General features: G+C 37.8%; 1 long non-coding RNA gene across 1 annotated transcript in view; it reads right to left on the bottom strand.

The window, feature by feature from the left end:
• The window catches only part of LOC309869481, a 51,509-nt gene that overhangs the window by 22,815 nt on the left and 5,780 nt on the right, over positions 1-22,914 (bottom strand). The gene's annotated exons all lie outside the window — the stretch shown is intronic.

Consider the following 22,914-nt stretch of genomic DNA (forward strand, 5'->3'; position numbering starts at 1 on the left):
AATCAGAAATATCAGTGTTTCTTATTGTGGAGGAAAAGTCCCTACGGGAACATTGAATAGCTAAGTAGAATGATATCTGAAATATATGTTATAGGCGGGCATAGTTGTTCCTTCAAAAATAAATTGTGGATGTTCATCCATTTATTTCTGGTAATTAATGAAAAATTAACTCAAGGATAAACAAATTGACCAATGAAATAGAAAAAGGAGTCAGATCCATGTATAATTGAAACTTTATTTATGACAGAGTTACTCTTGCAGATAACTATAGATAGAAAGACCTTTCAAAACAAATTGTTGGAATAACTCATTATGAAAATGAAAAATATTGAAAATGAAACGCTACCTTACATAAATGATGTACTAATTGTCTATTACTGTGTTACAAAGAAGCCTCCAATGTAGGGCTCCAAACCATAATAAGTATTGATTTCACACAGTTTGTATAGGTCAGAAATTCAGGAGCAGCTTATTTGGTAATTCTGCCACAGAGTCTCTCATGAGGTTCCAGTCCAAATGTTAGTCTTGTGTTATAGTTTTCTGAAAACATGGCTGAGACAGGAGAATCTGCTTCTAGGTCGATTGTCTGCATGGCTATTATCAACGACTCTTATGGCTATTATCACTGACTCTTGGCCAGGGAGGTCAGTTTCTAACTACATGGACTACTTTATAGGGCTATTCGAGTGTTCTCACGAGATGGCACCTGGCTTCTCCCATAGTTAGTGCTACAAGAGGGAGAGAGCAAAATGGAAACAGCAATTACTTTTATTATCTAGGCACAGAAATCAAATACCATCATTTCTTTTAAAAAATACTATTCATTTGATAGAGAGAGAGAGCAGGGGGTAGGAGCAGAGGAGGAGGGATAAGCAGACTCCCTGCTGATCAGGGAGCAGGACGTGGGGCTCAATCCCCGGGATCATGACCTGAGCCAAAGGGAGATGCTTAATGGACTGAGCCACCCAGGTGCCTGCAAATACCATCATTTCTGTGCATCCTATTTATTATCCAGGTTAGCCTTATTCAATGTTGGGAGATAACACACAAGGGTATGAAAACAGGCCAAGATTTTGGGAGGTGGTCCTGGAAACTGCTTACCACATGCACAAATTAATTATAGATGGGTTAGAGAATTCTGTAATACTTTTATAAACAATCTATGAAAATATCCTTATGATCTCAAGGCACAGGTTTCTCAAACAAGAAGCAAAATGCTCCAATTATAAAGGACAAGATTAATTAATTCAATTACAGTAGAAATAAGGCTTCTTTGTATCAAAGGACAGTATACAGAAAGTGAAAACCAATCGCAATTAAAAGATATTGCAGCAAATCTAATTAAAACATGTTAATATTTAGAATATATAAAGAACTGCAAACCAATACTAAAAAGATAAAGAACTCAAGAGAAAAATGAACAAAATACTTGAACAAGTTCCTCACAGAAGAAAGAATGCCCTATAAACATGAAAAATGGTCAACTTCATTAATAATCAAGATAAAGATAATTATAGCCAAAGTATGATGCAGTCAATTTGATTGCACATCCATTTGATTTGCAAAAACTAAAAAATCTGGGAATATCAATTCATGATGATGTGGAGCTATGGTAACCCTTACACATGGCTGGCAGATGCGTAAAGGGTAAAACCAATTTGGACCACAATTTAGCATTATGTAGTAGAGTTGACAATAATTCCTCTCCTGAAAAAAATCATATATATATACATATATATGTGTGTGTGCACACACACATTAAAAAAACATGCACAAGTATATTTGTAGAATCACTAATAGCAAAGAACTGGAAACAGTTCAAATGACCAATAGTAAAATGGATAAATAAATTATAGGACATTTATACTACTATACAGCTGGGGGAGGGTGGGTGTAAAGCTGAAGGGAGTTTAAAAAAAAAACAAAACAGAGAGACACTAGACACTAGATCATATTTGAATGCCCATCAGTAAGGAGGGGAAGATTGGTGATATAAAGAGAGAGGTGGCCCCTTCCATTTCTTCATTTTACATGACGGGTGAGGTAAAAGTGGTGTGTATTTATTTTAAAAATATTTATTGTTTACCTACTTCTGCCAGACCTTGTTGTTGATTACAAGGGATGCAGATAGACTTGAAAATTGGGTGAAGGAATTTGTAAAAGCTTCCATTTCCTTCCGAGGAAGGTGGTAAAGTCATATCATGAGATGAGTAATATTGTTACACATGTATCTGATAAAGAATATTGAGGTTTAACACCACAAGTGCCCAGAACATAATGCCCCATCAGAAGGAAACTGATATTGAGAGACAGGCAATGGAAGGGATCTTGCAGATATATTTGCCCCTGCCATCCCCTGGCTATTTGGAGATGTAGAAAGTCTACACGTCCTGTGATACTTCAGTTGTGCGTCCTACTAAGACTACAACCAGGTCAGTAATGAACCCCTTTATGTTTTCCTTTCTTCCCTCCCTGCTTCATTTTTCTTTTTATCTCCTTCTTGCTTCCCTGGAATTTGACTTCTTGATAAAAACAACACAGCTTTATACATGCTCTGTCTTTCAGGGTACTCAGGGGAAGATAAAATTAATTATTTCTTGCTGAATTTGGAGGATCCAGTAGCAATTCAGAAAGGGGAGGGCAGGGAAGAGATGAGACAGAAGTGAGAAGATGAGAAAGGAGCCAAATGGATCACATGAAGCCAGGTTTTTAAATTTTTTTTTTTTTTTTTGCAATGAAGTAGCAGTGAAAAATCCCCAGCAGTGGATAAGATGCCTGACATATCTTTAATAACTAGGATGTTTATTATTAGATATAAGATGATCTTCCTTTAAAGTCCCTCCTACTCCTCTCACTTTCCCAAATTTAGTAAGTTATATCACATACATATATATTTTATTATTTTTTCTTATTTTGTGGCACTATAATAAATGACTGTGTTTCATATCTGGGTTACCATGACCTATAATAGAAATGGTATTATCAGGTGGAAAGGTTATTCATCAGCTAAGCTAACTCAAAGAGCAAAACGTTAGAAGCCAGAAGGACCAAGAAAATGTTAGACCTAGGTAATTTCCAGAAAATTGGAGAAAAGTTTTATACTGACCCAGGCATGGAATGGAATGATGGAGGAAATTTGATTTAGACATTAGGGGGACTGGAGATCCCACAGGTCACCTGGGCTATATATAAAACACCTATATTGTCCAGCAATGGTCGTCATCAGGGGCTACTACTGCAATGATACTGATTTTTAGAAGTCACTTTAAATAAATAAGTAAATAAATACAGAAGTCTTTTATTTAAAAAAGGTACACTTATTTCTTTAATCAATAGGGGTTTCTGACACTATTTATTGATGTTAGAATTGAATTATGGATGCTTCTTCCAGATATGAGGTTTTGTTGCTATGACTGTTGATATCTGGGAACTGCCATTTGAGACCATTTATTCAGTTCTGGGCAGCTGTATTAGGGATGCCATAAGCTGTTCACAAGAATCTTTAATTTCATAAAGGGAGTAGTTGGAGATGTCCATGCTTATTTTTTATAGGTAGTGTGACTGTTTTAAATAGAGCAAAAAAAGCACTATGTCTACTAAAAAGATAATACTGTAAAAGTTAGAAGTTATTTCTTCTTGTTCTGGTAGATATTTCTACTTTCTAATTTATTAAACAAACAATCATTTCTTTTTTTTTTTTTTTTTAAGATTTTATTTATTTATTTGACAGGCAGAGATCACAAGTAGGCTGAGAGGCAGGCAGAGAGAGAGAAGGAGGAAGCAGGCTCCCTGCCGAGCAGAGAGCCCGATGCGGGGCTCGATCCCAGGACCCTGGGATCATGACCTGAGCCGAAGGCAGAGGCTTTAACCCACTGAGCCACCCAGGCGCCCCCAAACAATCATTTCTAAGATTACACTCATATGCACTTATCATGTATAGGAAAGAAACCGACAAAAGTCTTTCTAAAACCTTTCTTAAGTCACACTTCATGCATGTCAATGAAGCTCACAGATATCTGACATTTCCTAAATCAAAGTGACAGTGACGCTGCCTGTCATTTTTAGCATGATTCAAAATAGTTCAGATATGAGTAGTGCAGGACAGCTATACATACTCCTCTTGCAAATAATTTATGTGAAACAAATATACTTTATTTTTAATGTTTTGATTGAGAAAAGATTTTTTAGTGATACTGCAATGACCTAAGGTCATAAACTCCTGCAAATCAAATCAAATAAAATTAAAAAACGTTTCAATTGTTATATTTATCTAGAAATTTATGTGATTTAGCAATTTGTCTTATGCCAATCAGTAGGTGGAAAAACATCTTTCCATTTTTCACTAAGAGTATAACAGTAGTACTTAACTTTTAAAAAACACCTTTTGTAAAGTGTTATTTGATAAAATAGGGACACTATAATTTCCTTTAATGTTATTTAGCAAGGAAACAGTTCAATGAGGTGGGTAGGGATATAGAACCTGGAATCAGACACACTTGTTTTTGAATACTAAGCACCAATTAGATTTGTGAGCTTGTACTTTCATATTTGAGTTTCCTCATTTTTAAAATGCAGATACTGAGTAGCTATTGCAAAGTATTATTGTGGTAAATAAATATTATAATACTTTTATAGTGATTAGCATTTTGCTTGGAATGTGGAAAACATCTATTATTACCATCATCAGTATTAACTTTTAAAGAAAATTAAATATATTGATCAAAAGTCATCACAGTTCAGATATGATTTTTTCAAACTGCCTATTTTTCCATTTGACACTCCTGGAGTTCCCCTAATCCTTACTCTGTATCTCTTCCTCCCACCACAAAAATCTTTGGGCTCTGTCTTAATATATTAAATCACATCCTGAAAAAATCAATCTTTTATGATATGATGATCTGAAAATTGTTTTTCTAAAACTTATTCCTTTACATGCTATGTATAGATGGGACTTTGTTTAATCCTGAAACTTGATGACTGTGAACTGATGATATGAATGCCTTTAAAGTCTTTGTATACTAACCCTTGAAACTGGAATATGCATTTCAACACCCAAATATGATATAACAAACCAGCACTGGCTGGTATTTCATAACACATATAATCACAATATCAGACCATTCCACTTATGAAGAAATTACTGTTCTATTCTTCCACATGGGTTGTATCAATTAAGACTATGTTCAACTTTACATAACAGATTGCAGTAGCTTACCTAGTATGAGCTCACTTCCCCCATGTAACAAGAATTCTGGAGATAATCACTGTAGAGTTGGTGCAGTTGCAAAATAACTCATCAGACCATCTCCTATCTCCCAGCTCTTCAATCTTTACTGTATGGCTTTTATCCTATTGATCACAAGGTGGCTGTTCCACCTCCAGATGTCATGTGCATGTCTCAGGAGGAAGAGAGTAGAATGAAGAACAAAAATGTATTTTATTGGGAAAACAATAGCTTTCTTGCATGTTCTACCTAGGAGCCGCTTTTGTGTATCATAATTCTAAATTACATAGGAGCAACTCTAGCTTAATGACCATCTGGGAAGGAGAATTTTTTAATTGGTGCTACCTCTACAATTTAAGGAACAAAGACAAGATGAATAAATATTAGGTAGACAATAAGCAGTGTCTGTTACATAGGTCAAAAAGCTTTTACTTGACTTATAGAGAATGATATAGCAACATGATTATGCCACCAAAGGACACTGGCAGTGGCTTAGTAGGGAACTTTATTTAGTAATATAAATTACTATAAGTTACAAAAATAATCAGCTAATAAGAGGAGGTAAAGTTCAAGATTTAAAAAAAATCACACAGAGGACTAGAATAAATCCTTTTGTACTGGATTGGTGTCAGAGACTTCAGTATGAATTCCTATCTAACTGTCTACCTACCTACTTATCCATCCATCCATCCATCCATGAAGCATCTATCTATAGCTAGAGAGATACAGAAATAATTATAGATATATGTGTATACATAGGTCAATATACATACATGTTTCCTGTTAAGAGGACTTAAAAACAGTGACGCCAGTAGCTATAGCACACCAAGGGTGCAGATCTTGGTCTCTAAATATCATTTGCCAATAATAGCATTAGGAGCTTTTTGGGAAAATAGTTGATTTTAGGGCTGGGTCAAGGTAAATATTAGAGGAACCTGGAGCATCTTGCAATACCAAAAAGTAAGGAAGTGCTTAAGAAAACAAAAGAATGGGGGCATGTGAAAAGGTCACAGGAATAAAAAAGAGATGTCAGTGGCCAAACCTGGAATGGCTTGGGCTGCAAAATAAAGTAGTATTGGATTATAATACAAAGCATAAAATATACACAGGTCCATACTGATATAAAGAAATCACTGAATAAACAAACAGATGGGGGAGAAGAGATACATCTTCCTTATGGAAAATTCCAAATAACATGTGCAGATACTTCCTCTCCCCCTCCAGAAGGGGGGGCTTAATTTTCTAATCCTCTTCCACCTTCAGTGTGGGCTGGACTTAGTGATCCCCTTCCAAGGAAGAGTGAAAACAAAAAATAGAAAAAAACAGCAACTTCATGTGGAAAACATGGCAAGCACTATTTTAACCTAGTGACTGAGGTCACATTAGTAATCATATTATGCACCTCTGATATGATGTGATGAAAAGGATAGTTATCTATACAAAACCTCCACTCTAGTCATCAGAAAAACATCAGACAAAACCACATATGGGCACAACTTACAAAATTCATATTCCTCGAAACTGTTAGGGTCATGAGAAACGGGGAAGTCTGGGAAAGTGTCACAGATCAGAGGAGACTAAAGAGACATGATGACTAAATGGAATGTGATTTCCTGAAAGGGAGTCTGGGGTAGGGAAAAACATTAGTTAGAAGATGGAATACATTTTGGAGTTTAGTTAATAAATGTATCAATATTAGTTTCTAAATATTGACACATGTAACATGTTAGTGTAAGATGGTAACATAAGGGGAAACTGGGTGAAAGGTATATGGAGAATCTCTATATTACCTTTGGGATTTTCTGTAAATCTAAAAATCATTGCAAAAGAAGAAGTTTTAAAAATCCCCACATAGTTAGAATTGAAAATGATACTAGACTATTAAAGAGATTTATAACGATAACATGAATTTATAACAAATGGTCTCCAAATCTTCGGATGGATAACTACAAATTGCTTAAGTTACTTACAGTTACTTCATGAGTACTAGACCGGTTCAGGCTCTAGATTCTAAGGAAACAGAAGCCTAAGTATAGAAAGTGTTTCTAATGAGATTTCTGAAAAACTCTAACCTTTAATAGGTCAAGTGAAAGGGGCCAGTAGGTGCAATTAATCATTCTATTGTCTTCTTCAAATTAAGATATTTGTTGTTAAGAACCTCTGTTTACAATTTTTTAAAAATCAAATCCTATAAGTTAATCCCCCCCCCCAACAAAATCATAGAATCACCTTGAAAAACCTCAAGGAAAAAATTGCCTCTACTTCAGAATATACATTTTTAGAGCAACAGCATTGGTAATCAGCTAAGATTAGTGTAAGACATCAGTACCCAGAATTTTAATCTTGCTTTCCCACTCATTCTTTCAACGACCTTGAGAAACTTATTTAGCATGTTCTTTGGCCACCAAATGAGATTGTTAGAATTCTCTAGGTTAAAAAAAAAAAAAAAAAAATATATATATATATATATATGTCATCATAATATATTTTTTATGATGACATAAAAAACAAAACAAAACTTAAAGTGTTAAATAAAAATATCTACCGAGGAAGGACATTTTACCATTTTGTGATAATGAAAGGGATATTTATTTCCTCCAGTTTCCTACTATTATAAACAAAAGTAGATGTCAGTAACAACAACAAAGTCATTCCTGCTGAAAAACAGACCCAAATGCTGTAATGAATGAAATAAAGTTAATCTTCAAAAGCATACCCCCCAAAAGACATTCAAAATATTTTTTTCTTTTAAAGAACTTCTTCCAGAAACCCGGTATGAATTTAAATACCTTAAGTTGCAATTAGCATAAGAGTCATTGAGCTTCAACCATTAAAACTTTCAAGAAATTTAATTGTCAATTGCCTATCAAGAAAGACATCGAGTGAAAGAATCTCTCCAAAATATATTAACATCCTTATTTTGGTCTTTCATTTTTGAAGAAACTCTGGGGAGGTGTTTGAGTTCTTCTGTTCTCAAGGAATTTAAGTGTGGGGTTACACACAAGAACCAATTCAGGGGCACCTGGGTGGCTCAGTGGGTTAAAGCCTCTGCCTTTGGCTCAGGTCATGATCCCAGGGTCCTGGGATCGAGCCCCGAGTTGGGTTCTCTGCTCAGCAAGGAACCTGCTTCCTCCTCTCTCTCTGCCTACTTGTGATCTGTATCTGTCAAATAAATAAATAAAATCTTAAAAAAAATAGAATGTATAATTCAAAAGTGTTTAGGAGGGACATCAGGCTTATTCATTATACATTTTGCCACCTCACAGAGGTCCACATGGGGGCACTCTTTTGCTGAGATTTTTCTACACATTTTAAGACTAAAGATTTTATGATAAGGAAATTTGGTAATACACACGCACGTTTCATTTTTCACATTTATTTCAATTTTATTATCCTAATCAATCTCTTCCTCTGCCATCTTTCTGCAGGTGACTTTTTTTTTTTTTTTTTTACTGTGGTAAAGTAGACATAAGTTTTGTCATTTTAAAGTATACAGTTCTCCAAAAAATGAAGTGTACAGTTCTGCAGCATTAAGTCTATTCACATTATTTTACAACCACCATAATTATCCAACTCCAAAACTTTTTCATCTTTCCCAACTGAAGCTCTGTACCCATTAAACAACTCCATATCCCCTTTGCAACAGTCTCTGGCAACCACCAGACCTTTTGCCTCTATGAATTTGATTACTCAGGTACCTCATTCAAGTAGAATTCAAGTAGAATAATACAGTATTTGTCTCTTTGTGACTCATTTATTTCACTTGGCATAATTCTTCAGAGTTCACTCATGTTGCTCTAGATGATTCCTAAGATGATTTTTCTCTAACTCCACTAAGTAACCAAAACTTTAGAAAAAAATTAAGTTAAATGAGGCTCAAATTATTGGCACGTCTATATTTGTGCTAGAACTGTGTTGATCTGTTATCCATTTTTTTCTCCATCTGTCCACATCCCTCAACTTCCTAACTCACCACTATTTGGTGAGTCAAATTCACAACCATTATGTTTACCAAGTTCACCACAGAAAATGATGCCTTACTGTGAGGTTCAATTCTCATTTAAAGGATTTATCATTCCACATTTGCAGTTGAACATAATGGCAACTTTTACACAAAGTGAGCAATAGGGGCACGTGGGTGGCTTAGTTGGTTAAGTGTCTGGTTTTGATTTCTGCTCAGGTCATGATCTCAGGGTCATGAGACTGAGTCCTGCATAGGGCTCCATGCCTAGCATGGAGCCTGCTTAAGATTTTCTCTTTCCCTCACCCTCTACCCCTCCCCCGCAAAAACAAACAAAACAAAACAAAAGTGACAGCACCAAAAAGCAAACATAACTGCCTATAAAATGCTTCCTGATCCAGTACTGTGAAGACAGGTGGGGGAAAAGGGTGGTGGCACTGTCTCAATTATATTTACTTGGAGACTTCTCTCACCTGATACTATATATCCTTTTAAACAGTAACAATAAAAATTTCAATTTCTTCTTCTTTTTCTTTTCTTTTTTTTTTTTTTTTTAAGATTTTGTTTATTTATTTGAGAGAGCGAGAGCATGAGTGGGTGGGGGCAGAGGGAGAGGGAGGAGACTTCCTACTGAGTGCAGGGCCGGACCTGGGGTTCAACTTGGGGCTGGATCCCAGGACATCGAGATCATGACCTGAGTTGAAGGCTGTGGCTTAACCAACTGCCACCCAGGTACCCCCAAAATGTCAGTTTTGTCACACAGGCAAGAGAAGAAAGTGTCAACTGGGAAAATTTTAACAGGCTTAATGAACTCTGAGATGAGATGATCTTCATTATTGTCATTTTCCCCTTCTGCATTGATGTTTCCAAAAAAACCATACACATAAATAATCAAACAGAAAGACCCACGATGTCTTTTGGGGTCCAATGTACCATTAAGAAAATGAAAGAGCACTTTTTCATGTGTCTGTTGGCCATCTGGATGTCTTCTTTGCAGAAATGTCTGTTCATGTCTTCTGCCCATTTCTTGATTGGATTATTTGTTCTTTGGGTGTTGAGTTTGATAAGTTCTTTATAGATTTTGGACACTAGCCCTTTATCTGATATGTCGTTTGCAAATATCTTCTCCCATTCTGTCAGTTGTCTTTTGGTTTTGTTAACTGTTTCCTTTGCTGTGCAAAAGCTTTTGATCTTGATAAAATCCCAATAGTTCATTTTTGCCCTTGCTTCCCTTGCCTTTGGCAATGTTCCTAGGAAGATGTTGCTGCGGCTGAGGTCAAAGAGGTTGCTGCCTGTGTTCTCCTCAAGGATTTTGATGGATTCCTTTCTCACATTGAGGTCCTTCATCCAACACAGACACATGAAAAAGTGCTCCATATCACTTGGCATCAGGGAAATACAAATCAAAACCACAATGAGATATCACCTCACACCAGTCAGAATGGCTAAAATTAACAAGTCAGGAAATGACAGATGCTGGTGAGGATGCAGAGAAAGGGGAACCCTCCTACACTGTTGGTGGGAATGCAAGCTGGTGCAACCTCTGTAAAACAACATGGAGGTTCCTTAAAATGTTGAAAATAGAACTGCCCTATGACCCAGTAATAGCACTACTGGGTATTTACCCTAAAGATACAAACGTAGAGATCCGAAGGGGCACGTGCACCCAAATGTTTATAGCAGCAATGTCCACAATAGCCAAACTATGGAGATAACCTAGATGTCCATCAACAGATGAATGGATCAAGAAGATGTGGTATATATACACAATGGAATACTATGCAGCCATCAAAAGAAACAAAATCTTGCCATTTGCGACAACGTGGATGGAACTAGAGTGTATCATGCTTAGCGAAATAAGTCAAGCGGAGAAAGACAACTATCATGTGATCTCCCTGATATGAGGAAGTGGTGATGCAACATGGGGGCTTAAGGGGGTAGGAGAAGATTAAATGAAACAAGATGGGATTGGGAGGGAGACAAACCGTAAGTGACTTTTAATCTCCCAAAACAAACTGAGGGTTGCTGGGGGGAGGGGGGTTGGGATAAGGGGGGTGGGATTATGGACATTGGGGAGGGTATGTGCTTTGGTGAGTGCTGTGAAGTGTGTAAACCTGGCGATTCAAAGACCTGTACCCCTGGGGATAAAAATATATGTTTATAAAAAAATAAAAAAATTATAAAAAATGTAAAAATAAATAAATAAATAAAACAGTTATATAGAATGTCAAAAAAAAAAAGAAAGAAAATGAAAGAAATATTTTTGGAAGAGCAGATTATAATATTGTAATGAAGCTAGCCTGAAAATACCATGGCAGTCTCCTTATAGGAGTCAGAGAAATTACTCCAGAAATATGAACGATCTGAAAGCTCTCGGTAGATGCTCCAGTTGCTTGACCCAGCCCTGCTGGAGGAGGTCATCAGAGGACATGATGTCTGATTGACCTCTGAGCTGAACTCCAGCAATCAGAGGCTACTTACCCCTTCCCTTGTCCTTGAAGTGTATGCTCTGCCCACTGTTCTTGAGATAGGAGCCACGTGAAGAACACAGCTGTGAGAAAGTGTTGCTGAGACCCTCCAGACTGAGCCCTTAAGGCCTATATAAACTTTCATGGGTTTGGTGGGCGGGTGCGGAAATCTGCTTGTTCTGAAGCCAAGAAGACCATCCTTATGTGTAAGTTTCCTTGCTTATTAAAACGGCCACCTACCAATGTAGAGTGGCCTGCCTCTTTCATCATTCTTTTTGTCCTCTGTGTGTGAGGGCCAGTTTCAGATTTTCTCTGGGGGAACTTCCACGGTTGCAAAGTAACAAGCTAATTCCAATGGCTTCTGCTTTTCTGTATGTGATAAAATGACACTTGGGCGTTGTTTGAGGAAACATCCCTGGTTCCAGAGAGGCAAGCTGAAGGAGTTTGTGATCTCTTGAAATTGTATGCTCATTTTTACTGATCTTTGAAGTTAGAGAAGGAATGGGTCTCCTCAAAGAAAAGACAACTGTAGGGCACCTGGGTGGCTCAGTGGGTTAAGCCGCTGCCTTCGGCTCAGGTCATGATCTTGGGGTCCTGGGATCGAGTCCCGCATCGGGCTCTCTGCTCAGCAGGGAGCCTGCTTCCTCCTCTCTCTCTCTCTGCCTGCCTCTCTACCTACTTGTGATCTCTCTCTGTCAAATAAATAAAATCTTTAAAAAAAAAAAAAGAAAAGAAAAGACAACTGTAGAAGAAGAAGGTGTTCAAAATTCATAATCATATCAATAGGCATGGAGAGAACTAAGAGTAATATTCAAAATTATTTTCCTCCCAAAGAATCTACTTAAAGGAGGGAGCTGTATAGGTAGCCCCCACCTCACCCTTCCATTTTCTGTTTGTTTTGCTTGTTTGTTATTTTTGAGGAGAGGAGAAAACCTGTCTTGTTCCTTTTGAAAATCTGGATCTTTGATAGAATAGTTTCTGAAATCTTTTTCATATTCCCAGCCTGGATTATTCTGGCTAAGATTAATAGGCTAACCAAAAATAAACTCTCCCAAATGTTATCTAGTTCATTGTTGATCTCCAAGAGAAAAAAATATAATTAGTGATAATTAATCACTGAGGCTTTTCTTTAAGAGAATGTTTAAACCATGGCTCAAGGCTCAAATCAGACAGGGCTCCTCATACTTCATAAAGTTTTGTTTTGTTTCTTTTCCTCTTCTACAAAAGAGCTAGAATCTGGTTTAAAGGCTCAAATGAGAGTTTTTATGGAAATTAAAAACCTTTATTTGTTAAGCTCTATATTATATGTGATTACTGTTCTGGGCCAGTTGCATTTGCTGAAAGCTTAGGATAATTGTTCCAAAGATAGCAAAGAGAGAATTTTAAAAGGACTGAATAATGGGAAATCTAGATATAGCTTTAAATTTTGGGAGTTTATTTGACTTTACAGTTTCATTGAATGTAAGGTGTTCCCTTCTTTTGAAGATCTCAGTAAGTTATTTTGGGATCCGACAGGTTTACATTTTCTGGACCACTGAATAATATTAATTGCTAGCATGTACTTAATTTCTGTAAGGGGCAATTACACAAATATTATGTGGCTTATCTCATGTGCTCTTCAAAATGACCCTGTGAGATAGCACTGAAGAACCTGAAGTTGCTAAAGGTTAATTCAGCAGCTTACATAGAATTGGAGAATTCAAACACAAGCCGAGGCAGTCTCACTCGATAACATAGCACACGTCATGCTGCCTCCCTGGTTCTAAGAATCTTTAATTTAAGCAGGAAGGTTTTCGCTTCTACTATTTTTGCAATTAAATAACTGTTTTCCGACTTTGGCAAAGCGCTTGACCTGAGTTCTGACCTGTGCAATGGAGGTCTTGGATTAAATGATTTCTCAAGTCTTTTTCTTTTCTGTTGGCAAGGGAGTGTCCTCCTGCTGACCGAGGTCATTTTTCTTTCAGTGGCTGGCAGAGGGGCTTTGGCTCACCTATAATTCAGAGTTTAGCAGAGCCAGTAGACTATGAAGTCTGTTTCACTCCAGCAGCCAAGAAAGAGCAGGTGGCTGTGGATTTCACATGTACTGGGGGAAGCGATTTGTCAGTGATAACCTAGATAACTTTGGGGAGCTGCAACAACAGCGCTCGCTTGGCATGTGGTATGTTTTGATGCTAATTGCTGCCTCATCCATGAGCACATCGGTTCTCATTCCACACACCAGCCTGGAGAATATAAAAATAGAGGTAAATTTAGAAACGAACAGAATCAGTAACCCGGAAGTTTATTTCCTCTCTTTCTGGTTGAGGACTGTTTGTTAACTGAAAAATGTTCCACTAGTTGTTAGGAGCTTTAAGATCAAAGTGGAACGAAGAAGATGCTTGAGAATGTGGTCACCATGCACACCTTACCACTCTATAGGTTCCTATCCTAGTAGGTGACATGAAGAGAGTAATAAAGAGTGCTCGTGCAGTGAGCACATGGATTAAATTTGCCATGTGACAGAGCCACAGTCTGAGATCTGGGGTTGAGGAATATATGGGTAAGAAAGAAATGACATAAATTAGGTCTCCATTGATAGCAAGAATATGGGACTTATATTACACAGTTGGTGGGCGTGCTCTTACCAGAAATGGTCTTAGCTTCAAGGAAGGGAGACACACACATTGGGCCTTTGGTGGTGGTGATTTTTTTTTTCTTAAGATTTTATTATATGAGAGAGAGAGCACGCATGTGGGCATGAGCAGGGGAAGGAACAGGGGGAGAGAAGCAGAAGGAGAGGGAGATAATCACACTCCCTGCTGGGCAGGGGGCCTGACATGGGGCTCTATCCCAAGACCCCAAGATCATGACCTGAGCCAAAATCAGATGCTTAACTGACTGAGCCACCCAGGCACCCCAACACTGGGCCTTTGAAACAAGATTGCTTTAACTGAATTTCAGGGAAGATGAAAAAATAAAAAAGGAAACTAAGAGTATGATATGCTTTACTCTTATTTAATAAGCCTTGCCAAATTTAAGCTTTACAGCAATTTTGTAATGTAGGTGGTACTGATATCATTGTATAAGTGAGAAAATGGATACTCCAGATATGTGCAAAACTTGCTCAAGATTACAGTGTAGTTGGGAGTCAATCTGGGATATGAGCACACAACTTGTGGCTCAAATCTAGTATTTTTCTTACTACTTGTGTCTGGTAGAACCCTGCTGTGACAACTGGGGAAGCTCACCTGTGCTTTACAGGTCTCTTGTCTTCTAGCAGGCTAGCTGGCACATGATCTCATAGCGGTGAAAGAGGGGAAGAGCAGGCGAGTGCTGGTGCTTTCCAAGATCAGCATAAGGAAAACAGTCAATGATATTGTAATAGGGATGTATCGGGATAAAAGGTAGTTACACTCATGGTAAATATAGCATAATGATAAACTTGTCAAATCACTGTGCCGTACATGTGAAACTAATATAGTGAGTCAACTATTCTCAAAGAACAACAAATAAATAAGTAAATAAATAAGTAAAAAGTTTTAAAATGATTAAAAAGAAAGATCTCCTTGTGTCACCTCATCTAATCTCCCATTGCCCAAAGCCAGTCATGGGCCAAGTCCAGCATCAGAGCACAGAAAGACATGGATATAAGACGAACTCATAAAGTAGTTGAAAGCAATGAGAGGATCACATTTCCGTCATTTTGAAAAATCTACCACATTGTGAGAAAAACTGAGAATTATAGTTAAGTCAGTTACCACCTGAAGAACTTGAGGTTTTCATTGCCAGAAGTAATTATCTGTAAGTTATCTGAAATGACATAAGTGAATTTGAATGTCCTGTTTCAATTTTAGAAAATGCCTGAAGTGATTTTTTTGAACTTAAAAAGTAACTTGAATGCAGTATGTTTATTTTTAATATGCAAAATAATAGGAAAAGACGTGGTTTTCTTTTCCTTTTTTATCTTTTCCTTTGCTATTGTTATTTTTTTTTAAATTTATTTATTTGACAGAGAGAGATCACAAGTAGACGGAGAGGCAGGCAGAGAGAGAGAGGGAAGCAGGCTCCCTGCTGAGCAGAGAGCCTGATGTGGGACTCGATCCCAGGACCCCGAGATCATGACCTGAGCCAAAGGCAGCAGCTTAACCCACTGAGCCACCCAGGCACCCCTGCTATTGTTATTTTTAAAAGATGAGCTGAGAATTGGATGTAGAAATTAATATAAATTATATTACGTTATTATTAACTTGTTTAATAGAGAGTTGAACTTGCAGATTAGATATATGTGGGAAAATCTTTGTAATTCGTGATTCAGAATATCTAGTTAAATTTAGGAAATGCCCATAGAAAGTAAAACTGAAGTACATTTAGGGAAAAACATTTAAAAAATATCTATTTCCAAAATACTATGTGGCCCTCTTTTTTTCCTCTTAACTAAAAAACAAAGTTTCCTGTCGTCACTTGTGTATAAAAATACATCTGTTACAGTGCCCATTTTTCCTCATTTTTGCTTTAAAAATCTGTTGCTCAAGAAAGTGGATATTATAATAGTCTTGACATTTATGGTAGCATAGAGGATATTATCTACTCTTAGTTTTACTGAAGTGAATTTTTATTTGAAAGTAATTTTAAGAAGACATAAAATAAAACCACCTCCAATATACCTTACTTATTCTCTTTTTGAATGCTTGAAATTTTTGTAAGATAAAAAATTGGAAATAGGACAAGAAAAGTATTTTCTCAAACAAGAGAAGTCAAGTTATAGCCATGCTGTCCCTAATTGCCTTGCTAATTTTCCTGAAGATAAGTGGTAATTAATGTTCCCTGAACACCATTAATGTCTATTTAACTTTTAAAACCATTTAGGAATGCTCTGGTTTCTCTTGAGATCGTATAAATCTTTCGCCTTTTTCATAAAACCATTTAGGTCTTTATAGTTAAATATGACATTGGACATAAAGTGCTCAGTGATAGCATCCCTGGTGATTTCTATTTACTAGACCTTTTTCATGGACCCATTTTATCATCCATGGAGAATTTGGAAAATACGAGCAAGAAAGAAGAAAATAAGTATCACCTGGAATCCCACATTAGGGAGCAGGTGTATATCCTTTCGGTTTTTTCAATGACTATATTCACATATTCACTGATATACATGTTTATGAGTGGAATCATATGCCATTTTGCAGCCTTCTTTTTTCACTTTATGATATATGGTGAATATTTTTAATACCATTTTATGTTTTTCTGCTACATAAAACTTCAACTGTGGCTTAGTTTCTACTCTATGAATATACCACAATTGTATTTAGACCACAATTTTAAAACAATTTATTATTGGATATTTAGATTATTTGCATTTTCCCCTATTGTGAACAAATTTCTGTCAAATATATATAATCTTTTTCTTCTTCTTCTTTTGGTTATATTAGTTGTAATTTTTTGTGGGATGGTGGTTCTTGTTTTGTTTTGTTCTGTTTTGTTTTTCTTCAGTTTGGGGAAGAGTGACCAGAGTGTTTCACTGAATTTTGCACATAAAATCGTAATGTCTTCTCCCTGAAATCTCAGTTCCCTCTGAACCTCATTAAAATGTCCTTCAATTGCACATTTAATTATTCTGCTGTTGCATTTGTACTGATCTTTCTTTTAGAAACAAGAGCTTCTGTGTGTTCACTGTCAGCCATGTCTAGCATGTTTTGTGCTTGTCAAGTGTTCCCTAGCCGCGTTGCACCAGAACTGCCACCGTAGAGCTTGTTAGAGACGCACAATCTTAGACCCCAGACCCACTGGGTCAGAACCTCAGGTGACCCCCATGTTCCCTGAAATGTAAGAAATACAGTCTACACTGAGTATATTTTCTTCAGTATACATTGTGCTGTTTCCAACTGTCAGTGCCAGTTTTAATTTCATCTTGTATTTTGGGCTTCCTTGCAAAAACATTCTAATCTCCGCATATTCGTCTGCTTGAGCTTCCATAACAAATACCACAGACTGGATGGAATAAACAACAGAAATTTATTTTCTCCAGTTCCGGAGGCTAGAAGTCCAAGGTCATGTCCCAATATAGTCGGTTTCTGATGAGGAAGCCTCTCTCTTTTGGCTGATAGCCTCCTTCTCACTGTCCCCACATGGCTTTTCTTTTGTACACACACACACACACACACACACACACACACACACACACACAGGGAACAAGTTCTCTGAGGTTTCGTCTTATAAGGACATCGATTCTATCAACCAGGGTCCCATGCTAATGACCTCCATTAATCTTAATGATTTCCTTAGAGACCCTATTGCCACAAAAAGCCACACTGGAGGTTATGGCTCCAACATATGATTTTGGGGAGGTTACAAATATTTAGTCCATAACTCGGCATTCTCCCTTTTTATCTCATTGTGTTGATCTTCCTCTTTCTTCTCATTCTATTCTTTTTCACTTCATAGCGTTGTTTTTTGGTTTCTCTATTATTTTTTTCTGATTCTCTTTTAATAGAAGCTGTGGCTCCTTTGTTGATAATAACAGCTTATTGAAATTTTCTCTAGAATCTTATTTTTTAGAATTTGTTTCCTTTAAATATTTTAGTTGTCACACTTTACTTTTTTATTGAGTGTAATTGACACCAACATTATATACTTCAGGTGTACACTTTTAACCATTTTTCCTACCCCTCACCCTTGCCTCTGGTAACAACCAGTATGTTTTCTGTATCTATGAGAGGTTATTTTTTCTTTCTTTTTTTGGTTGTTGTTGTTGTTATTGTTTTAAGATTCCACATATAAGAGGGAGCTATGGTATTTGTCTTTCTCTGTTTGACTTATTTCACTTAACATAATACCCTCAAGGTTTATTCATGTTGTCACAAATGACAGGATTTCTTTATCACTTTTACTTCCACCGCAAAATTCATTTCCTTTTCTTCCAGAGGTCCAATATTTTTTTGTGTGTGTTTTACTAATTCCCACCCAAAGAGATTCAGTCCTAAGTCAGTGTTTGTCCATAGACTAGAGAATAAATGGCTAAGGTTCCACTCGTGGCAAACTTTCCAAAGCTCTAGCTGAAATCAGAATGGTATACTTAGATTTATCTCATTTTCAGGTTCTTGCTGGCTTTCACCAAAAGTTTTTGTTGATTTCTGAAGCAGTTTTCAAAGCTAAGCCTACTGGTTAGTTGATACTTTTAAAAAACTATTTATTTATTTTTTTGAATTTCTTTTCAGTGTTCCAGAATTCATTTTTTATGCACCACACCCAGTGCTCCATGCAATACATGCCCTCCATGATACCCACCACCAGGCTCCCCCAACCTCCCACACCCCTCCCCTCCAAAACCCTCAGATTGTTTTACAGAGTCCACAGTCTCCCATGGTTCGTCTCCCCCTCCAATTTCCCCCAACTCCCTTCTCCTCTCCAGATCCCCGTGTCCTCCGGATTATTCCTTATGCTCCACAAATAAGCGAAACCATATGATAATCGACTCTCTCTGCTTGAGTTATTTCACTCAGCATAATCTCTGCCAGTCCCGTCCATGTTGCTACAAAAGTTGGGTATTCATCCTTTCTGATGGAGGCATAATACTCCATAGTGTATATGGACCACATCTTCCTTATCCATTCATCCGTTGAAGGGCATCTTGGTTCTTTCCACAGTTTGGTGACTATGACTATTGCTGCTATGAGCATACTTTTAACTAATGGGGATATTTGAAGGATCATTATCACCAGAATATTCCCCTCATGTCTTTAAATCAAAGAGCTATCCCCTGCTGCCCCTATATGCTGGGAGTTTCTGCCTTTGTTTACTTATAAGAAACAAATAGGGAAGGTGATGGGTTGCCTCTTCTCTGTGGGGTTATAGAGCAACACTGAAATAGAGTTTGGCCACTGATCTACACACTGAGGTGCAGGTACAAAGCAGTTTCTAGACTCCTTTTCTTCCCCAAATTTTCTTTCTCAGTCTTAAATAAAATAATGCCTATCTGTGAGGCAAAACTTAAATCATTTTCTACCAATCATTTGGTACTAGCCTTATCATTAGCAAACTTTGCTTACAATTCCAGTGCATGGTAGTCTACATAATTTGAGAGTAATATTGTGAATTTCATCTGTTTTTCTGTGCTGTCATTGGAAATTTAAGAGAAACTGAGGCTTCCTTCGAGTTATTGATTAATTCATATTTCTAACCAGTAATTCAAGTGGTTTTACTTTACTTTGTGTTCATCCAGGGGATAGTCAAGCCTTTCTTTAAAAAACTGAAAAATGCTGGTCATGAGAGACAGAGAAATTAGGATTTTCATGAGAAAGTCCACTTCTAAGGAAGATGGCAGAGTAGGAAGATCGTAAGCTTACTTCACCCCGTGGGCACATGTAGGTAACACCCACATCAGAATAACTTCCCCAGAAAATGATGTGGAAACTTCACAAGACAGACTCTCCACAGTTGATCATAGAGAAGAGGCCATATTGAGAATGGTAGGAAGGGCAGGGATGCAGTCAAAACCCAAACTAACCTGCGAGACTAACCACAAAAGGGAGGGGCATCACACTTGTAGAGTAGAGAGAGGAATGGACCCCATGCCAGGGGACACAGGGAACAAGCACTGGGAATATAAGTCTCCATAACATTTGGATTTGGAAACCAGAGGTACTTAACTTTGCAAGTTTTTGCAATTAGTAGGATATAACACCAGAAATTTTAAAAGATCAGTAAGTTCAACTCTGGGACAGCCGAAGGACAATAGGAAACAACCCCTGCCCTTGAAGAGATAGAACAACAAGCAGCCTGAGCTACATCATAGAAATACTATTTTGAAAAGGGTATATAAGAAGGAGATTTATTTATTAAGTTCATAATGTGTGCTGAAAGGTCAGGAATCTTTAGGAGACTTCTTCTAAAAAAAAGAGCTGGTGGACACCATATTTCTCCTGTGCCTGCCCCCGCTTCCAGCATGGATACAGGAACACCTATAGAAACCAGTAAGAACACTTGCAACTGAGCTTGCTAACACGGTGTGTCCAGCCCCTATGCTCTTCTATGGATTGTCCCATCCAATTTACCACACTAGGAAAAGTCCCTCCAAGGTGGCTCCAGTTCTATCCTGCAAGCAGACAAGTGCATTCTTTGCTAACACCATGTGCCTTGCCCCCCACCCCCTGTTCTCCTGAAGAAACCCCCTTCAACCAGCCCAGCTTGGCAGGAGTCCAACCAAAAGCAGTTCCACAGTACCCAGTACCACTCCAAAGTGATTCTTGGGAACAGGAGAAGATAACCACACATACAGGTTCCCATTGCAGCCCTAGCAGTAGGCTGGAAGCATACATCTGACCTCACTGTTGACCTCACTCACCAACAAAAACATCACAAGGGGCAGTACAAAGAAGGAACCCGGTAGTTTGGGGTTATTACAACTCAAACAGATTGACTGGGGGCAGACATTTAGCCTGACTGTAGGTCCTGCCCAGTTAAAAAAGCCCCTCAGGTGACAACACAGGCAGAGTGCCTTGCAGTATGGAGCTACCACAGTTAAGACAAACATCTGGTCTAATCCAACTCAAGCCCAAGACATCCCAACTAGTCCCTTAACAGCAGGGGGAGCAAACCCTGGCCACAAGGCAAAAGGGGACATTGTAGATGACTGGACTATACAAATATGGCACAATCAAAAGAGTAAAGTGAACATAGCACACCTAGCAGATACCCCTGAAGTAACAGTTTCTAGTGAACAGGTGACATGGCACTATAGGGCACTATAGAACCTCTTCTTCATGAGGCCACTACTTTCAAGATTAGGAGATATAACTTACTTTCCTAATACATAAAAAAAAAGAAAGAGAGCTAGAGAAAATGAAGACACAGAAGAATATGGCTGAAATGAAAGAGCAGGAAAAAACACAGCAGAAGATCTAAATGAATTGGGGATGAGCAATATGCCTGATAAAGAATCCAAAGTAATCATCATAAAGATACTCAAAAGGACGGGCGCCTGGGTGGCTCAGTGGGTTGAGCCGCTGCCTTCAGCTCAGGTCACGATCTCAGGGTTCTGGGTTCGAGTCCCGCATCGGGCTCTCTACTCAGCAGGAAGCCTGCTACTTCCTCTCTCTCTCTGCCTGCCTCTCTGCCTACTTGTGATCTCTCTCTGTCAAATAAATAAATAAAATCTTTAAAAAAATAAAAAGATACTCAGAGAAAAGATTGAAAGACCTCAATGAGATCTTCAACCAAGATGAAGAAAATATAAAAATAAATCGATCAGAGATGAAGAACTCAATCTCTGAAAGTACAAATATATCAAGTGAACCATAACAGATTAGAGGAGACAGAAAAACAGATCAGTAAGCTGGAATACAGAGTAATATAAAGAAACTAAGCTGAGCAGCAAAAAGAAAAAAAGAACATTAAACAATGAAAATAATTTAAAGGAACTCAGTAAACATCATTAAGTATAATAACATGCACTTTATAGGGATTCCAGAATGAGACGAAAGAGAGAAGGGCCAGAAATATTATTTCAAGAAATAATAGCTGAAAGCTTCCCAGATCTGGGGAAGGAAACAGAAATCCAGATGCAGAATACACAGCGTACCTCCAGCAAAATCAACCCAAGGAGGTTCACACCAAGAAACATGATCATTTAAACGGTAATAAGTGAGGTGCCTGGGTGGCTCAGTGGATTAAAGCCTCTGCCTTCGGCTCAGGTCATGATCTCAGGATCCTGGGATGGAGCCCTGCTCAGCAGGGAGCCATTCCCCCCCTCTCTCTGCCTGACTCTCTGCCTACTTGTGAGCTCTCTCTGTCAAATAAATAAATAAAATCTTTAAAAAAAAAGTAAAAAGTAGTGGTAAAGATAGAATTTCTATTTATGTATTTATTTATAAAAGATTTTATTTATTTATTTGAGAGAGAGAGTAAGTGAGCAAGCATGAATGGCGGGGGGGGGGGGGGGGCGGGGGCAGAGAGAGAAGCAGACTCCCTGCTAAGCAGGGAGCCCGGTGTGGGGCTTGATCCCAGGATCCTGAGAGCAGGACCTGAACTGAAGGCAGAGGCTTAAGCCACTGAGCCACCCAGTCTTAAAGACAGAATTTTTAAAGCAGCAAGATAAAAGAAGTGTATATGAAGGAAACCCCAGAAGGCTGTCAGCTGATTTTTCAGCACAATCTTTGAAGGCCAGAAAGGAATGACATGATACATTTAAAGTGCTGAAAGAAAAAGGTCTTTAATGAAGAAAAATCAATCCAGCAAAGGTTATTCTCCTTCAGAATAGAAGGAGGGAGGGAGAGTTTCCCAGG

This window comes from Mustela nivalis, assembly GCF_964662115.1.
Source record: "Mustela nivalis genome assembly, chromosome: 7".
In the NCBI taxonomy this organism is placed as follows: domain Eukaryota; kingdom Metazoa; phylum Chordata; class Mammalia; order Carnivora; family Mustelidae; genus Mustela; species Mustela nivalis.